The sequence below is a fragment of the Triturus cristatus genome, chromosome 1_2 (genome assembly GCF_964204655.1).
Source record: "Triturus cristatus chromosome 1_2, aTriCri1.1, whole genome shotgun sequence".
NCBI classification, from domain to species: Eukaryota; Metazoa; Chordata; class Amphibia; order Caudata; family Salamandridae; genus Triturus; species Triturus cristatus.
In genome coordinates, this window is record NC_140580.1 from 467,427,149 (window position 1) to 467,446,040 (window position 18,892).

Sequence of the window (18,892 nt, forward strand, 5' to 3'; positions counted from 1 at the left end):
GGCTCACATTGTGAGGGCTACTATTGGATCTCTGTGCCTGCCCCGCACTCAGCGCCTTACCCGCCTTACCCAGAACACAGGCTGCAGCAGGTGTGGTTGCCCATTGCAGATGCCTGGCTCCGACATGCTTGACGGCGTGTAGGCTGAATTTACACTAGTATGAATCACGAGACTAACTGAGGCAGCAGGCACTCACAATATACCGCAGGTTGAAGCCTTCAGACAGAGGCCTGTTCCGCCGTACCTCAGTTCTATTGAAGCCCGCATTAGACATCTGCATGTTTTAATTACCTCACTGCTCTCACTCTGTTGAGGTGCTGAGCGAGTGCAGATCCACCCTCCAATAAGCAGCTTGGCTGCAGCGAAACAAATTTGGATCTCTCTGTATCTTCGGTGTGGTCTCACTCCTGGGTGATACTCACCTTCAAATGTGACACTCCGACCACTACTCACGCACTGCGAAGCCACCTCCAACATCAGCTAACACCAGAGGGCACGTCTTGCTATCCAGCCCAATTCTCCTCAGCTCCTCAACAGAGATAATATATTAGGATTTGATCAGGGGGGTTTGTCGCAATGGCTGAACACAGGGTAGAGAGACAAGAGACAATAAAGATATGAAAATACTTGACAGTCACTTCAAAACGTGCTAAAGCCAACCCACCTCTACCAAACTATTCAACCTAAAATAGACGTCACTCATTTACACTATCGTCTGGGTGCGATTCCTGATCTTGCCCAAGAAACCAAGGCTAATACGGATGCTTTGCACCAGGGCTTACAGGTCCTGCGCACTGACTTCAAAGGACTTGCCCACAGGATTATGGAGGTGGAATCCAGAATTAACGTTCTAGAGGACTCCAACATGATGACACAAAAATGTAAGGACTCTTCAACACAAAGGATGCGTGTGATGGTGAGGGAAATGGTAGAACTCTAGGATCGCAACCATATGGTCAACCTACACATTCACCTAACGGAAAATGTGGAGTTTGATGCAAACTCATGAGTTGAATTTTTTGAATCATGGATTCCATGCACACTAGGGCTTACCTTGACAAAGATTTTGAAATAGAGAGAACGCACAGGGTGCCCAAAGACAAAGTCCCTGTCACTTCATCTAGTTCCACTTCACGACCAAGAAGGCTGATATTTCGCCCCTTACGATATTGCCACACGGAGATGACCCTCACTCATATGCGGAAGGCCCAACATGTTGAGTGGAATAGTGCCATTATAACCATTGCGCAAGACTACTCTAAAAACATGGAGACTACCAGGAAAGGCTTTCTGGCCCTCCGACAACAGCTATGAGATTGTTTTATCCCTTTCTTCTTTGTGGACCCATTCAAATTCTATATTTTGTTCAAAGGAAAACCTATGATTTACATCACTCCCTCAGACCTTTAAGCTTAAAATCCCCAAGTATCATGGAATGCGATAATCTGATTGCCAAATGAAATAGGGCATCCCCCAGGGTGTTGAGAAATGCCCCAGCCTGTTCTGGGGGGGTGGGGGGGTCTATAAATTAGGACACCACCAATGGATTGCTGAGAAGAAAGGGAGAGGCAAAACCCAAATGAATCAGCACAAATCAATTTGTCGGTCTCAAAAACCAAACAATAATAATTTTGTTTATACACCATAGCAATATCCCCACTCCTCTCACAGGGTCGGTCCAAGTTGTACATCATATGACTGGTTGGAATGGCCATTTCAATCACAGCAATTTTTGTGCTGGAGAACCAGTTCTCCGTGGTGAAAAAGGCATCAGTTAAATCATGGCACAGCAAATTAAAAACACAAGTCACGTGTTACTGAAGAGAGTGCACATTAGGCAGATACCCTGAGAAGAATCCTGCTTGGAGCGTCTGAACCACAAACAGAGTAGGACATGAACAGGGAGGAGGGGGTGCACCTCCGCGCTGAAACTGCATGACACATACATGAGTGAGGCACCATCCTTATTTAAATCAAGGTATCGAATACAGGCATATCTTGTGCGGAGTGAAGCAAACTCCTCTGAGGAATAGCAGATGTGAGTATCAGGATCTGGTAGGCTTTGGGCATAGTGGCTGGCTGTGGTTGCTTATGGGACACTGACGGCTGCAGATGGGCTTGCCTTTGGCACGCCGGGCAGTGCGTCCGCACCACGGTCCTGGCTTTAAAGTACCGGTGCTCTGTCCCCGATTGGGAAGCTGGAGCGCGCACTAAACCAAAATAGTGTTACAGATGACCTGTGCACACGTTATAATGTCAACAGTATGAATTACTGCATGTAATAAATACACAACTATAACAGTAGTCAAATGGCATTTTCTTTCTTTGTTGTTTTAATCGGTGATCAGATGCCCAGCCAACATGTGTTTCGTCAGGGTATGAACCCACAACTTCTTCAGGGCTAATGGACAGATGGTCTGAAAAGTGAATTCTCTCCGCCGGTTGTAATTCCGTCCCGGCTGAATGGGTGAGCACCTCCCAGGAAGGGCAATGAAAGAATTGAGCAAAAAAACATTTTATTGCTCAATTCTTTCGTTCGTTAGCGTACTCGCTTTCCACCTGAATCCTGTTACACACAAGTGCCCCTCTTCTGGTACTTACCTTATGTTACTCATTGCCCTTCCTGGGAGGTGCTCACCCATTCAGCCGGGACGGAATTACACCCAGTTCCAATCCACATAGCCTGTCTGGGACCCTGCAACAGAATCCCTATTGTCCAGCTGCCGAGGCTGGGGTTTTGCCCAGAAACAGGCAGTCAGAGTCGTGTGGGTGGCGAGTAGCATCCATTTTGTGATACGTGTGCACTTTTAAATTGGTGTCTAAATTCTGCCGCTTTTCCCATATCGCCCCTCTAGTAAGGGGGAATCATGCCCTCATGCCCATGGCTGGACTGGGGGTATGATTCCTACATGTTTGACACCAAACACGATATGGTTCTGTGTAGCCATTCTCAAGTTATCACACTATCGCGATATACTTATAATGCGGTTAAGAGTATATGGTATGGCTACACTACAAACAACCCAGCAATGATTTCTACGAGGGTTGCAGAGGGGCCCTACTCAGGTAGGGGTCCCCCCTCACACATATCTCAGCACCCTGCCTTGTAGGATTAGCAAGGCCTGCTTGAGGGGTGACCAATGGGAATACATGTGTTGTACATAGGTGGGATACAGGGTACCTGTATCCCTGTAAGGGGGTGCAAGCACCACCTTACCCAGACTACAGTAGTGGTCTGGTGGTGTCATTTGGTATGGCTGTCCCAGGGTGGCACAATAAGTGCTGCAGCCCTGGTAGGCCTCTGAGGGACCCATGCCCTGGGTACCTAGGGTACCATCTACAAGGGCTGACAGGGTATCCTCAGTATCCAATTGGGTTGTACCTAGGGTACTCACATCAGTTTAGAGAAGAAGCAGATAGGCTGGGGTCCTGGATAGCAGGGCCACAGCCTGGCTAGAGTCATAAAACATTCAAAACATCAGCAAAAAGTTGGGGGCAACTATGCAGTCGATGCCACTCTCCTACATAACCCCCCCCCCCCCCCCAAACACAAGGACATTAAACTAACCTTGACCAGTTGAGTCTTCATGTTCTAAGTGGAAATATCTGGAGAGGCCATCTGCATTGGCATGGTTGCTCCCAGGTCTATGTTCCACTGTAAAGTCCATCCCCTGCAGGGAAATGGACCATCTGAGTAGTTTGGGGTTTTCACCCTTCATCTGTTTAGCCATAGGAGGGGCTTATGGTCTGTTTGAACAAGGAAGTGAGTGCCAAACAAGTATGGCCTCAGCTTCTTCAAGGCCCAGACCACAGCAAAGGCCTCCCTCTCTATAGCTGACCAACGTTTCTCTCTGGGGGTAAACCATCTGCTAATAAAAGCTACTGGTTGATCCTGGCCCTCTTCATTCAGTTGTGATAATACAGCACCTAACCCCACCTCAGAAGCATCAGTTTGAACAATGAATTCTTTGGAGTAGTTGGGGCTTTGGAGCACTGGAGCAGAGCACATAGCCTGTTTTAGGTCATTAAAAGCTTTCTGACAGCTGACAGTCCACTGAACCTTTTTGGACATCCTCTTAGAGGTTAGGTCATTCAAGGGGGTCACAATGGATCCATATCCCTTACAAACCTTCTATAATAACCAGTCAGGCCCAAGAAAGCTCGGACCTGAGTTTGGGTGTTTGAAGTAACCCAGTCCATGATGGTCTGGATTTTGCTCTGAAGTGGTTGAACCTGGCCTCCACCTACAAGGTGACCCAGGTACACAACCTGACTCTACGCTATCTGGCACTTAGTAGCCTTGATAGTGAGTCCTGCCTTTTGCAGGGCTTCCAAAACTTTCCTCAGGTGGATCAGGCGATCCTCCCAGGTGGAGCTGAAGACAGCAATATCATCTAGATATGCTGCACTAAAGTCTTCCAGGCCTGAGAGGACTTGGTTCATCAACCTTTGAAAAGTGGCAGGTGCATTTTTCAAACCAAAGGGCATTACAATAAATTGATAGTGCCCACCAGGGGTAGAAAATGCAGTTTTGGCTTTTGCAGACTCAGCTAACCTTATCTGCCAGTAGCCAGCTGTCAGATCAAATGTGCTCAGATACTTGGCTGAGGCTAATCTATCTATGAGCTCATCTGCTCTGGAAATTGGGTGAGCATCCGTCTTATTGACAAGCATTGAGTCCCCTCTAGTCAACACAGAACCTCATCTCTCTCTTATCATCCTGGGTGTGAGGTTTTGGTACAAGGACTACTGGGCTCTCTGAGGGCTCAATCACTCCTAATTCCAACATCTTTTGGACTTCTGTCCTTATGCAGTCCCTGACATGGTCAGGTTGCCTGTAGATTTTATTCTTGACAGGAAGACTGTCCCCAGTGTCCACTTCATGAGTGCACCAGGGGGTCTGACTTGGAGTCAGAGAAAACATATGTCTGTAAGACTGAAGAACTTGTCTACAGTCTGCTTGCTGCTGGTCAGTGAGGCTGCCTGCCAAGGCTACTCCATCAACTGACCCATCGTCAGGGTTGTGAGAGAGCAGGTCTGGGAGAGGGTCACTCTTTTCCTCCTGTCCCTCATCTGTTGCCATGAGCAAGCCCATGTCAGCCCTGTCCACATATGCTTTCAGTCTATTAACATGAAGTACCCTGTGGGGACTTCTGGGAGTGCCAAGGTCCACCAAATCGGTGACCTCTCCCTTCTTTTCCAAAATGGTATGGGGCCCACTCCATTTATCTTGGAGAGCTGCTGGGGCCACTGGCTCCAGCACCCATACCTTCTGTCCTGGCTGGTACACCACCAGTACAGCCTTTTGGTCATGCCAGGCTTTCTGTAATTCCTGACTTGCCTCCAGGTTTTTAGTTTCCTTCTTCATGTACTAAGCCATCCGGGAGCGGAGACCAAGTACATAGTCCACAATATCCTGTTTAGGGGGTTTGAGAGGTTGTTCCCATCCCTCCTTCACTAGACAGAGTTGCCCTCTAACAGGATGGCCAAACAAAAGTTCAAAGGGGCTATAACCAACCCCCTTCTGTGGCACCTCCCTGTATGCAAAGAGAAGGCAGGGCAGAAGAAGATCCCATTTTCGCCTAAGCTTTTCTGGGAGCACTTTAATCATACCCTTTAAGGTCTTGTTGAATCTCTCAACAAGACCATTGCATTGAGGATGGTAAGGGGTGGTGAACCTATAGTTGACACCACACTCCTTCCACATTGCCTTGAGGTAGCTACTCATAAAGTTTGTATCTCTGTCAGACAATACCTCCTTAGGAAAACCCACCCTGGAAAAGATTCCCAGGAGGGCCCTTGCCACCACAGGTGCTGTGATGGTCCTAAGGGGAATAGCTTCTGGGTATCTGGTGGCATGATCCACTACCACCAGAATGAACCTATGCCCAGATGCTGTTGGTGGGTCCAGGGGACCAACTATATCAATCCCCACCCGTTCAAAGGGCACCCCCACCACAGGCAATGGTATCAGGGGGGCCTTGGTGGACTTGCCTGCCTTGCCACTGGCTTGACAGGTAATGCAAGAGCTGCAAAAGCTCTTACAGTCCTCACTCATCTGTGGCCAATGAAAGTGAGGGACAATTCTGTCCCAAGTCTTGTTTTGGCCTAGGTGTCCTGCTAAGGGAATATCATGGGCCAGTGTGAGTAGGAAACCCCTAAACTTCTGAGGTATGACCAACCTCCTGGCTGCACCAGGCTTGGGGTCTCGACCCTCAGACTATAGGAGCCCATCATCCCAATATATCTTATGGGTCCCACTGGCATTCCCTGCAGCCTCAGCAGCAGCTTGCTGTCTGAGGGGTTCAAGAGTGGGGCAGCTCTGCTGCTCCAGGCTCAAGTCTGCCCTAGAAGGTCCCCCTGCCCCCAAGAACTCAACCTGATCAGGTGGTTCCAGTTCATCTGGGGCAGTTCCTTCTTCAGGAGCTAGATCCTCTTCTGCTAAAAGAGTCTCTACAGACTGTTCCTGGGGGGAAGGCTCTGCCTTACCACTGCTACTCCTCCTCTTGGAAGGTCCTTGGTCCATTCTTCCAGGATCCAAGGCCTGTTCAGTTCCTGTCAGCTTTGCTTTTGACCTTGTCAGGGCAAATACTTCTGCTGGTATACCCAACATTGCTGCATGGGTAGTTATCTCCACCTCAGCCCATGCCGAGACCTCCAAATCATTCCCTAGCAAACATTCAACAGGTAGGTCTGCACTCACCACAACCTTCTTTAGGCCAGTTACCCTCCCCAGGAGAAGTTCACAACTGCTAGAGCATGGTTAGTACTAACGTTGCTTGCATTGGTCACTGGGTAAGTTTCCCCAAGTATGATCTGGCTAGGGTCCACAAGGTCCTTAGTCACCATGGTGACACTGGCTCCTGTGTCCCTGTAAGCTAATGACTCCCTTCCATTTATTTTAGGCTGTTGCTTGTATTTGCCCAGACCACTGGGACTCACAAATAGGGACAGGTCCCCATCACGAACTAAAACAGCCTGAGTAGGAGTTCTGCCTAGGCCAGAATCCTCTCCAGATCCCAGGGTCAACCCTACTATGCCCTTGTTCTGTGTACCACCACCTATAGCTGGACTAGGGGGAACAGGTGCCTTAGGGGCAGGTGTGGTACTTGTGGAGTCTTTGGCCTTATTACAATCTGAAGTTCAATGGGTTTTCTGTTTACAGACTTTATACCGTGGCTTCCTTGGCTGCTTAGCCTTGTTGGACTGAGTATTATCAGATGCTGCTTTTTGGGGGCCTGTTGAAGACTGCTGGTCTTTTCCCTTTTCCCCACCCTTCTCAGAGTTCTTGGCATCTTCCTTTTTAGTTCCACCCCCCGAGGGCTGGACCTTCTGCTTAATCCTGGTTCAACTTCTGACCCATTTGTCTGCCTTCTTTCCCAATTCTTGGGGAGAGGTCAGATCTGAGTCCACCAGGTGCTGATGTAAGAGCTGATTCTGACAATTATTAAGGATCTGCTCCCTCATTATGAGATTATACAATCCTTGGTAATCATTTACTTTACTGCCAGTTAACCAACCTTCCAGTGCCTTGGTAGCACAATCCACAAAGTCTACCCAAACTTGATTCTGTGCTTTATGGGTGTCTCTGAACTTTAGTCTATACTAATCAGTGGTTAAGCCAGACCCATCTATCAAAGCATCTCTCAAGATATAATAATCTGCATCCTCTTCTCTAACAGAGAGGAGCTTGTCTCTACCTTTGTCTGCAAAGCAGAGCCATAAGATTGCTGCCCACTGCTCTACTGGGACCCTCTGAACTTTACAGGCCCTCTCAAGTGCAGTGATCCATTTATGGATATCATCCCCTGACTGATAGGGGTGCACAATCGTATGCAGGTTCCTATTGTCAGGAGCTTTCTCTCTAACTCTAGGGGTATTACTGCCACCAGGGGTCTCTAGACCCCATTTTCTTGAAGCTTTCTGAAGCTCCAGGGATTCCCTGTCCAATGCTAACTGTTCTCTCCTGAGCTGTAGTTTAGCCTGCTCAAACTGGATCAGTCTGCATTTCCTCTCTTTGGAGGATTCTCTTCTCTGAGAAGAGGCAGAGGTACCTTTGGATCTCTCAGAATGGTTGGACCCCATTGATGGGGATCTGTTCCTTCTGTTTGGATCCACCATTCTCCCTTTAGGGATGGAGAGAGTGCCTCTTGGGCCATCATCTCCATGTTGTGAATGGTTTTGTTCATCCAGGTCAAGTTCATCTTCCTCTTCCTGGTCCTCATCAGAGTCCAACCCTGGGGTGTCCTCTTCTGGGGGATGCCCACCCAACCTGTCTACCCCATCAGACACTAAAGTCTGCTTAAAGTCTGCTATGAGCAGGATTTCCCTGAGACGTTGAGTATTGGCACCTTTGTTTGTCTTAAGTTGCCTAGTGGTGCACATCTCCCTAAGCTCAGCAAAGGAGAGATTATCATATTTGTCGACTGGGACCCTGTGAGGTCCTTCCAGAGCCTTATGGGCACCTGAACTTAAAGACATTTCTAGTGTGGTGGTACTGGTGTATCTACCTACACTAGGTGTGGCCTACTGAACCCTTTCTTGAGTTGTAGCCAAGGTGTGCTAAACCCTCTACACACAACTCCTAAGTTCAGTAGAACTTATAATATTCTAAGCTTGAATTTATATGTACCTTTAGTACCAAGTGGCTTTCACTTTAGAAATTAAATTTGCTATCTGGTAAAACAATGGCAAGCTTGAATCCAACCGCTGCATACCAATGTGAGAAGTTGGCCTGGCATATGCTGGTCACTAGTTATAGTGGCCACCTTGCACCAGTCCAATTCGACTCTTAAGGTGAGACGTGGGTCCCTTCCTCACTTTGCCACTGGATTCAAGCTAGCCTGGCTGATGACGGCTGATTAGCCAGAAACCGGTCCCAGGATGCTTGTTTCCGGTCCAGGGAAGACATGGCTTGGCAGTTCGGGCTGGACTGTTCCCATGAGGCACAGGGTGAGACTGATTTGCATATGGCAATGTCTGAACTGGGGTGGCGGAGTGAGCTAAAGAATGATGATGGATTAAACCCAGATCATTTGACTGGGGGTGACTGCTTGCAATGTTCAACACTCCGTCCATCATCCCCTTTGGTTTTACCCATTCATTCACCACCAAGAGCTGCGAGGCCCAACAGTACTCTGTATGTCCGAGTCCGCTAGTCCCCCATCGCACACCCCGCGGTACAGTTTGGGTAATGCAGTTCTGGGTGCACCCCCTTTCCCTATCAATCTTCGGACTTCCTGGTCAATGCCTCTGAACAATGCCAGTGGGATTTTGTAAGGTGTGTTTTGAAGTATATAGTGCAGTCTTGGAAGGCTCAACAGCTGTCTCTCTAGTCTGTTTCTTAACAATTTTCAATGCCAAGTCACTCTTTTCCTTCAACTTTCTCATAAAATGTCAATTTTTGTCTCTTCTTCTTATGTTGCCTTTTCTGACGATGGTGCCTCTTCTCAGGAGATGGTGAGTTTTATTTGGGCGGGTAAATATCAGATGTATACACTGCCCACTTATTGCAACCAAGAAAGTGGCAGTCTTTCTGCATATCTCCCATGGTGTAGGCAGGTGTCAAACCTTGTGTCGTTGGGATGGCCGTTTTTTTTTTCAGCAAACAGTGATGGAATTGGAAAAAAATGACACAGTGAATCCATAAATTGGACATCAAGGTGTGACAAATGAACGGGGAAAGAGTTGCAAAGGGCGGAGTTTGAAAAGCAGAGCCTGACAGTTGATTATACATTTATTTTTAAAAAAATCTGCTGCATAGAAACTGGCAACAAGGACCTTTGTGACAGTAAATCTGTTCTAGATCATTTAATTGGTCACAAAGAAGCTGCATTTTAATATATGCTACAGAGTTAAAACACCTGCTGCAGAGATCATTGTGTCCCCAGCAATTTTGAGGGGATTATTATAATAGCAGTAAAATAACTCTCTGGGACCGTTCTGTATTTTGGCCAGTCACAGTTTTGACTCCTAAAGTAGAATAGAGGGTTACTGCACCTGCTGCAAAGCACATCATGTAACATGCAGATTACATATTTGTATTTGCTGATGGATACCTGTATTTTAACAAAGGACTTCACAAAGAAGAACATCCGTGCAAAGTGATCTTTATTTGTATTTATTATCAGCAAAACAGCAACAACATATTGTCTTTAATACCTTTAGCGTAGATTGAGAAGTAGCTTTGCACAGCCCTTCACATAAACACTGGAGGCTACTCTGTTGCATTACTACATACAACATTTACGGCAAGGCTTCGTCCCAAGAGAAAGTTAATGAATAAAAAAAGTAAAACAGGCGTGCGGGAAAAAAATTAATCTAATCCAAGCTCACGCGCTGCACACAGTGTCGGCGGAGGAGAATACGTATTGTTAAATACGGACCTGCAACCTGTAGGTTGTTATGGATTCTTTTTTTAACACAATTAAGGTGCTTAAAAAGTGGTCGTTCTCTTTCCCGTTTCAGTTTCCAGAGACGTGCCCAACTTGCCAATAAAACGTATGTTATTGTGTAGGTCCGAAACCGACTCTTTTGTGCATAAGTAGCCTAGCCTCTGATTGGTGTATGTACTTCTAAAATGGAAGCTGAATGGATGTGCATTGATCGATCCTACGCAGTCTAGTCTCTAGGCATGCTCGACAAATCAAAACGCAGCTCGTTTAGTAAAAAAAAAAAAGGGGCGGGGTGGCGTCCGGTTGCTAGGCGACTGTGTAATTGTTATTTCGGCTGCATCTGATGTTTACGGGCTGCTTTCACGCGGGTTACACTCTTTGGAAGAGGAAAGCTGCTGAGTCTTCATCTTCTACGCATCAAGGTATTCTCCTTTCGTGTGTTTCCAGCTTTCCAGTGTTCTTCAAAGACGGAAGCTCTCTGTGAGATTGTCCTGGCAGGCACACCACGCCAGTCTATGTTTGCCTCTGGCATCTGGAACACAAGTAGCACTGTGATTGCTCTAGTAGAATCAAGTGAAGCCAAAAGCAGTGGATTAGAGGTGGGCGAGCCAATTTTACTAGCAGGACGAGCGGAGCCGAACCAATGGTCTCGCTTGGCTCTGAGCCCGTGCATAAGTCACACATTTGCTGCGTTTTATCTTTTAAGGGAGTGGTGTGGCGCAGCGGCTAGGGGAACCGACTCCGAGGCGGAGGGGTCATGGTTTGTGCACGGGGGCATCTCAGTTTAGCACCGTGTGATTCTGGGCAATAGCTCAATTAATCTCCAAGACGGCCCCCACGCCTTAAAACACTTAGGGTCACATTAACAAGGGCCGGCGATAAATATCGCAAAGCGCGCTTAGCGCTTGCATATTTATCGCCCGGTTAGCGCGTCATCAACAACGCGCATCGCCGAGGCGATAAAAATTCCAGAGATAGTGTGGATATCGCCGTTTTCCATGGTGGAAAATGGCGATATCCTAGGTGATAGGGCCTGTGGTCTTAGCCACAGAATCCACCCCCCATGTTAAGCATGCCTTAGTAGGGAATTTAACAAACGTTAAATTCCTGCGTTAAGGCATACTTAACGCGATTTAAAAAATCACTACCCTTCCTAATTAATATCGCGAAGCTGCCTTTGCGATATTTTCCCTGGTTGGTTTCACAGGTACGCCTACTTTGCATCTCATTAGCGATGCAAAGTTAGGCGTGCTGGAAACGGGCGCTAAGTCAGCAAACAAATGAGACCGTGTCTTTGCTGATAAGGCGATGAAATTATCGCCGCTTTTCACCCGAAAACGGTTGCAAAAGCGGCGCTAAATTTATAGCGCCGCCTTGATAATATGCCCCTGCGTGGTTTGTGCTTTGCAAATATTGGAATTATTTATTTTATCACGGTAGCGGCAGTGGTGTTGTGGAGAGGGTAAATAGAGATCAAAGGTATTCTGCAATTACTGAACGTGATGGAAAGGCTTTTGGTACAGAATTGAAGAAATTGGGTTGGTCGTATACAGAGACTACTCATAACTCTGCTGAAGAAGGTCCATTTGTTAAAATGAGAGGTCGTGTGCCACCTTCAAAAGCCTAATCTGGCTGGATGAACAGAGGGAAGAAAACTACTTGGGAATTAGAGAAAGTTAAACAGGGTATATTGGCATCCCAGGAAAGGTGTAAATCATATTATGATAATAAACATGGTGTACAGGAGGTACATTTATGTGAATGACAATGGCTAAGAAAATCTGCCAGGAAAGTAGGTAAAGGAAAAAGTAAATACAGTCTGCCCAAACAAATTGTAAAGGTGATGAAGAATACTGTAGAATTGGATGATGGTAGCGTATGTCACATGAGCAGATGAGCTGTTGTTAAGGCCACTGGAAGTGACATAAGTAAGAAAATTTACAGTGACAGTGATATGCAAGGAAAATATTGGTAGTTGAGTGTTAATCCTACAGGAGGAATAGACATGCATGATCAGGAAGTACAAACGTTTAGTGATGTTTGTGTAAGAGGAGAGGAAGAAAGCAGGACTGAAGAAAGGATTATGGCCCAGAGCATTGAGACACTGAGCACTGAAAGGGAATGTATGAACCATAGTGATTGATGTAGAACCGGGAATAAAGACAACGAAAGAGGGTGTACGGAAGGTACGAGAAAAAGTACCTTTGGTTGAAACCAAAAAAAATAGGATTTTATTTGTCACACATAATAACTTGTGTCTGTATTCTTAAAGCAATTTTTGTACATGGTGTTTTTTTATTATATTCATTATATATTATGTAATTTATAGTTTTTTTGTTTGTTTGCATATTTACGTACGTTTGTTTTGGTTTGTTAAAGGGAAGGGGTGTGTATTAATGTGTAGTAGTAGGTAGAAATTATAACCATGGTAGGTCATATGGAATGTAAGTTATGAAGGTTCTATGTATATATAGCAAGGGGATACAAAATTGGATCATTATTGCTGTGCTTCAGTGGTGTTCGTACTGAGATACTATGCGGTACGAGGTTGCAAATAAAGAAGTACTACCTTGCCAGTTTACTTGGCTCTATGCCTTCACTACGAAACATAACATAAAATACGATAAAGTCTCTTCAAATTGTATTTATTTAACGTAGCTTACTTCACATTATAACACTGCACTGAGAAGTACTCATTAAAAGTAATAGTTTTTAAACATGAACTTGCAACTATTTCTGTCCCAGCCCTACCCTGTCAGCAGTACTGTTTGTAAACTAAAAAAGAAGACGGATGTCATGCCAATCATGTATGTGGCACAAATTCTGATAGGTGGCATATCAGTATAGTCTATAGTCTATTAAATCAACACTACATGATTTTGAAATGCTGGTGTTCTTAACTCACCTATTTTCAAGGTACTTTTGTATGCGATAGTAAAGAAAAAGTAATGATCAGTAAGATAAAATATTTGCCTATGATCACACAGTTTGGTTAAGGAGGAAGCTGCGATTAATCCAGATTTTCTGGTTTCACTTTATACAAATCAGCCGCTAAAGGAGTATCTATTTGTCTCCCCTTTTTATCTCAAATGTTAATGCTTTGCTTTGTTTTTACCTCAGTGCATGAGGGTAGAGTGAGGGTGGCATGCAGAAGCCACATGAATCCTTGCTGGTTATTGGCATGAGGTTGCATCAGGACCCTCTGCTGAGCTTGAGTAATGCTTCAGGCTCAAGCTTTTACCATCTTGCCCACTTCTACAGTGGCTGCCATGTAACGTCTCAAGTTACCCCTACCATACTGATTGCATTTTTTTCTATTGAATATACAGGATTCGATCTTTAAGGGTGAATTCAGTCCCAATGAAGTTATAAATAATAAGTTGACTTTGTCGTGAACTTTAACGTTATCCATCCTGCTAGTGCTATTTTTTATTGTATCTTTTCCTAAAAGGGAAAGACAGCTCTTATGACAGAATAGTGAAACGAGCACAAAAAGAATAACTGATGGCCAGAATGTTTTTGCGCTCCCCATGCCATTCCAGTTTGAACCCAGCCATATACAAATCAGTCTTGACCCTGTTCCTCATGGGAACAGTCCAGGATGAACTGCCAGACCATGTCCTCCCTAGATCAGAAACGAGCATCCTGGAACCAGTCTTGGGGTAACACCCCTCTTCAGCCAGGCTAGCTTGATTCCAGTGCAAAAACCAAAGGAAATGATGGACGGAGTGTTGAACATTGCAAGCACTCACCCCCAGTCAACTGATCTGGGTTTAATCCATCACCGTTCTTTAGCCCACTCTGCCACCCCAGTTCAGACATGGCCATATGCAAATCAGTCTGACCCTGTGCCTCATGATGGTAACAGTCCAGCCCAAACTGCCAAGCCATGTCTTCCCTGGACCGGAATCAAGCTTCCTAGGACCGGTTTCTGGCATTTCAGCCGTCTTCAGCCAGGCTTGCTTGAATCCAGTGGCAAAGTGAGCAAGGGACTCACGTCTGAGCATACCCTGCCAACTTATGGCGAACAAAGCAAAAACGAAAGGAAATGATGGACGGAATGTTGAACATTGCAAGCACTCACCCCCAGTCAACTGATCTGGGTTTAATCCATCACCGTTCTTTAGCCCACTCTGCCACCCCAGTTCAGACATGGCCATATGCAAATCAGTCTGACCCTGTGCCTCATGGGAACAGTCCAGCCCGAACTGCCAAGCCATGTCTTCCCTGGACCGGAATCAAGCTTCCTAGGATCGGTTTCTGGCATTTGCAATGTTTAACACTCCGTCCATCATTTCCTTTGGTTTTTGCTTTGTTCGCCATAAGTTGGCAGGGTATGCTCAGACCTGTGAGTCCCTTGCTCACTTTGCCACTGGATTCAAGCAAGCCTGGCTGAAGACGGCTGAAATTCCAGAAACCGGTCCTAGGAAGCTTGTTTCCGGTCCAGGGATGATATGGCTTGGCAGTTCGGGCTGGACTGTTCCCATGAGGCACAGGGTCAGACTGATTTGCATATGGCCATGTCTGAACTGGGGTGGCAGAGTGGGCTAAAGAACGGTGATGGATTAAACCCAGATCAATTGACTGGGGGTGAGTGCTTGCAATGTTCAACACTCCGTCCATCATTTCCTTTGGTTTTTGCTTTGTTCGCCATAAGTTGGCAGGGCATGCTCAGACGTGAGTCCCTTGCTCCCTTTGCCACTGGATTCAAGCAAGCCTGGCTGAAGACGGCTGAAATGCCAGAAACCGGTCCTAGGAAGCTTGTTTCCGGTCCAGGGAAGACATGGCTTGGCAGTTCGGGCTGGACTGTTCCCATGAGGCACAGGGTCAGACTGATTTGCATATGGCCATCTCTGAACTGGGGTGGCAGAGTGGGCTAAAGAACGGTGATGGATTAAACCCAGATCTGTTGACTGGGGGTGAGTGCTTGCAATGTTCAACACTCCGTCCATCATTTCCTTTGGTTTTAGCTTGATTCTAGTGGCATGGAGAGCACAGGACCCAAGTCTGGCCATACCCGTCCCACTCATGGTGACAAATGCAAAAAGAACAATTGATAGATGTTAGACCTGGCACCTTGGTGTGGGCCTCCCTTCCATTCTTTGCTGTTGCCTCATGTGTTTTTGCTGGTGTTAGATGCTCAGGGCACTGTGCCACTGCCGTCCAGTGCCACAGTGCAAGTGCTCCCTATTGTAAATTGATGTATGAATTTGTGATTCCATGATTGGTTGGTTTGGTTTACCTGTCAGACACTAGTACAGTGCACCAGGAGTGCCCAGGGCTTGTAAATCCAAATGCTGCTGGTGGGCTTGCAGCACTGGTTGTGCCACCCACAGAAGCAGCCTGTAAAAGTGTGTCTAAGGTCTGCCATTGCAGAGCCTGCATGCAGTCTGGTACTGTCATGCTGACTGGGCAAGTTCACCCACTTGCCAGTCCCTAAACCTTCTCTTTTCTTCATATCAGACACCCCTTTGGTAGGCCCAAGGGCAGGGTGCATTGTTAGGATAAGGTAAGACATGCCCTGGTGTGTGTGGCATGTTCTAATAGTGAATTACAGCCATTTTTGTTTTTCACTATTGCAAGGCTACCTGTTCTCCATAGGCCAGAATGGGCAGTTTGGTTATTACATTTTATAATCCTAACTGACTCAGGGAACATGGAAGAATTTTGAATTTAGCATGCCTGAACTCAGAATGATAAAATACATCATTTAGTGAAGTTGGTTTTAACATTCTATTTTTGACAATACCACTTTTAGAAAGTAGGTATTTTCTTGTCTAACCATTCAAACCTGCCTCTGCTAGGCTGTGTATTCCTTGTCTGGAGTTTGAGTGACAGGGCTGGGGAATTCCAGGAGACAGGGTGAGGTGGCCCAGTGGTGAATAGAGAGATCTGCATCTAGATGGGAGGGAGGAGTTGCACCTGGGACGTGAATGGGGCTGTGCCTTCCCTCCACAATGCTGGCTCCACCTCCTGTGGTGCGTCTGATGTCTCTGCCCTGCACTCTGAAAGGAAAGAAAGAGTCAGGTAAACAAAGTGCTCCAGGAATGACCAGAACTGGTTTGGACTAGGCAAAGGCCCCTCTGCCCTCAGAGGACAAAGGATTTTGGGGTATAAGTATTGGGACCCTGATCCCAAGAATTAAGATCACTTTGGGAAACAAGAAGAAACCTTTGCTGAGGAGAGGAACCAAGTAGAAACTGAGGAGAGACTATCCCTGAAACTGGGGGATTGGCCTGCAGGGGTTGCCTACTGCCAAAGAGAGGAGAAAGGAACTTTGTGTGTACTTTTGCTCAACTTGTGAAGGATCTCCAAGGGCTTGGAAAAGAGCTTGCCTCCTGCTGAAGTCTCAGGGACAACAGACTTCAACCCCCAGCTCCCCAGAGTTCTTTGGAAGTGCCTGCTGCTGTGTTTGGGCCTTCTGAGGGACTGCGTTTCGCAAGGAGCTGGAAGCGGGACTCACGGAGAAGAAGCGTGTCGCCGTCGCAGCCACTGCCGTCGCATCACTTAACAAGGGTGTCGCCGCTGTAGCTGTCGCATTTCACCGCATCACGAGAAGCGCCCCGCAACACCGAAGAAGCGTGTTGCCGTCGCAGCCTTTGTAGCTGACGCATTGCACCGCATCAAGAGAAGTGTCTCGCATCGAGCAAGAAGCGTGCCGCCTTCGCAGCCGCTCCCGTCGCATCTTGGATGACGCCGCTGTAGCTGTTGCATTGCACCGCATCAAGAAAAGCACCTCGCATCCACGGAGAAGCGTGCCGCCGTCGGACCTGCTGCAGTTATCGCATCTCGCGGAAGCTTCTCGCATCGCTGGAGAAGAGTGTTGCCGCCAAAGCCGCTGTCGTTGCATCACTGAAGAAGGGTGCCGCCGCTGCACCATCGGAGAAGCAAACCACATCAGGAAGATCTTCACCTCTTTATTTCTTTGCACCAAACTTTCATCGCCTCACCATCGTTGCAACACTTTGGTTGCCCTGCGTGTCGCATCTAAAGGTACATTGAACTAAAAGTGTCGCATTTAAGAACGAAAGAGAACTAAGCTAAAACTACCATTTTATGTCACAGTATTGTGGATTTTTGTCGTTTATGGTCTTGTGTTAAAACTATATAAAGAATACTTATTTTTCATATAAAACTTGTGTGGTGTCCATCTGTAGGGTTGTCACTTGATTACTGTATGTGTTCACAAATGCTTTACACACTGCCTCTGAGATAAGCCTGTCTGCTCGTGTCAAGCTAACAAGGGGGTGAGCAGGGGTTATTTTAGGTGTGTACCCCTTTACCCTGAGTAGAGGCGAGGGTCCCTATTTGTCACAAGTGCATACCTATGCCAACTAGAGACCCCAAGTCTAACAAGCATTTGCAATGCAATAGGTCTCGCATTTGCTAAAGTTTCAGCTATTGTCATTGTTCATGACAATGCCTTTTTTAATCTATTTTATAAAACAAACACATAAATAAATGGCATCATTTACAATGCCAATAGCTAGTGTTGCATTATTATTAGCAATGCCAACTGCTGACACTTTTATAATGCGAGACCTATTGCATTGCAAATGCTTGTTTCACAAAGTCGCCAGTGACCTATGCCCTGTGCCTATGCGGGCCTCTCCTTAGTCGAAGACAGGGGGCTAGGGGGTGGCAGGAGGATAATCCTCCAGCCCTCCAGCCACTTAGTGCAATGTTCCTCACGGTGAAAGCAACCCACCGTAACTGCTGCACACCACCACACCCCCGCAAGCCGCATCCGGTCCAACACTGGGCCACCTCCGCGGGGTGGGGAGGGGGGTGAGAGCAAGAGCTGCTATGCCACAAGCAATGGCTCCACAGTGGCTCCGCAAATATCCCCACGCAGACTCCCTCAGGCAAACAATGGGGGCTCTGGTTCTGGCAGGCGCGAGGGCAACCAGATCGTGATCGTGGAGGTGAGGCAGTTATGGGGCCGTGGACCTACGGAGATTGGTGTCGTGGGGGTCACGGGGGTCTTCCTCTCGACCGCCTCTGGTCAGCAACACCCCATTACCGCCGCTCACCGCACTTGCCTCGCCACCGCGCTCGCTGTCGGAGCTCCGCTCTCCCACTGCTGCAGCTGCTCCGTCAGACATGTCAGACCCCCTCAATCGAACTCTAGACAAATCTGTGCACTGGTACACCTCAGATCTAACCACACCCACTTCAAAGCAATGGCAACAAGAGAAACCATGTGTAACATCAAATACTATGTCTACCAATGATACATGCATTTATAATAATAAAAATGTACTAGCAAGCATGAAGCATCAAGAAGCGGAGCTGGCCTAAGATAAACAGAAGCAGAAAAAGTTTATTAGCTTTTTGGGGGGCATGCTTGCCTTAATACCACTAGTTAATAGTTAAAAGTCTAAACGTTTTCCTAAAGGAATCTTGGGCGCTGAGGTGATATCCTGTAAGCCGGGCGCTGCTCCGGTTCCATGCACGTCGCGGGTGTAAACACCGGGGCCAACTTTTTCGAATTAGTT

General features: G+C 46.9%; 1 protein-coding gene across 1 annotated transcript in view; it reads left to right on the forward strand.

Moving 5' to 3' along the window:
• The first annotated feature begins 10,734 nt into the window (after window positions 1-10,734).
• Window positions 10,735-18,892, forward strand: part of CFAP46 (cilia and flagella associated protein 46) — a 1,240,276-nt gene continuing 1,232,118 nt past the window's right edge. Inside the window, exon 1 of the mRNA XM_085606190.1 lies at window positions 10,735-10,816. The gene's annotated coding sequence lies outside the window, so the exon portion shown is untranslated. The remainder of the gene's footprint in view (window positions 10,817-18,892) is intronic.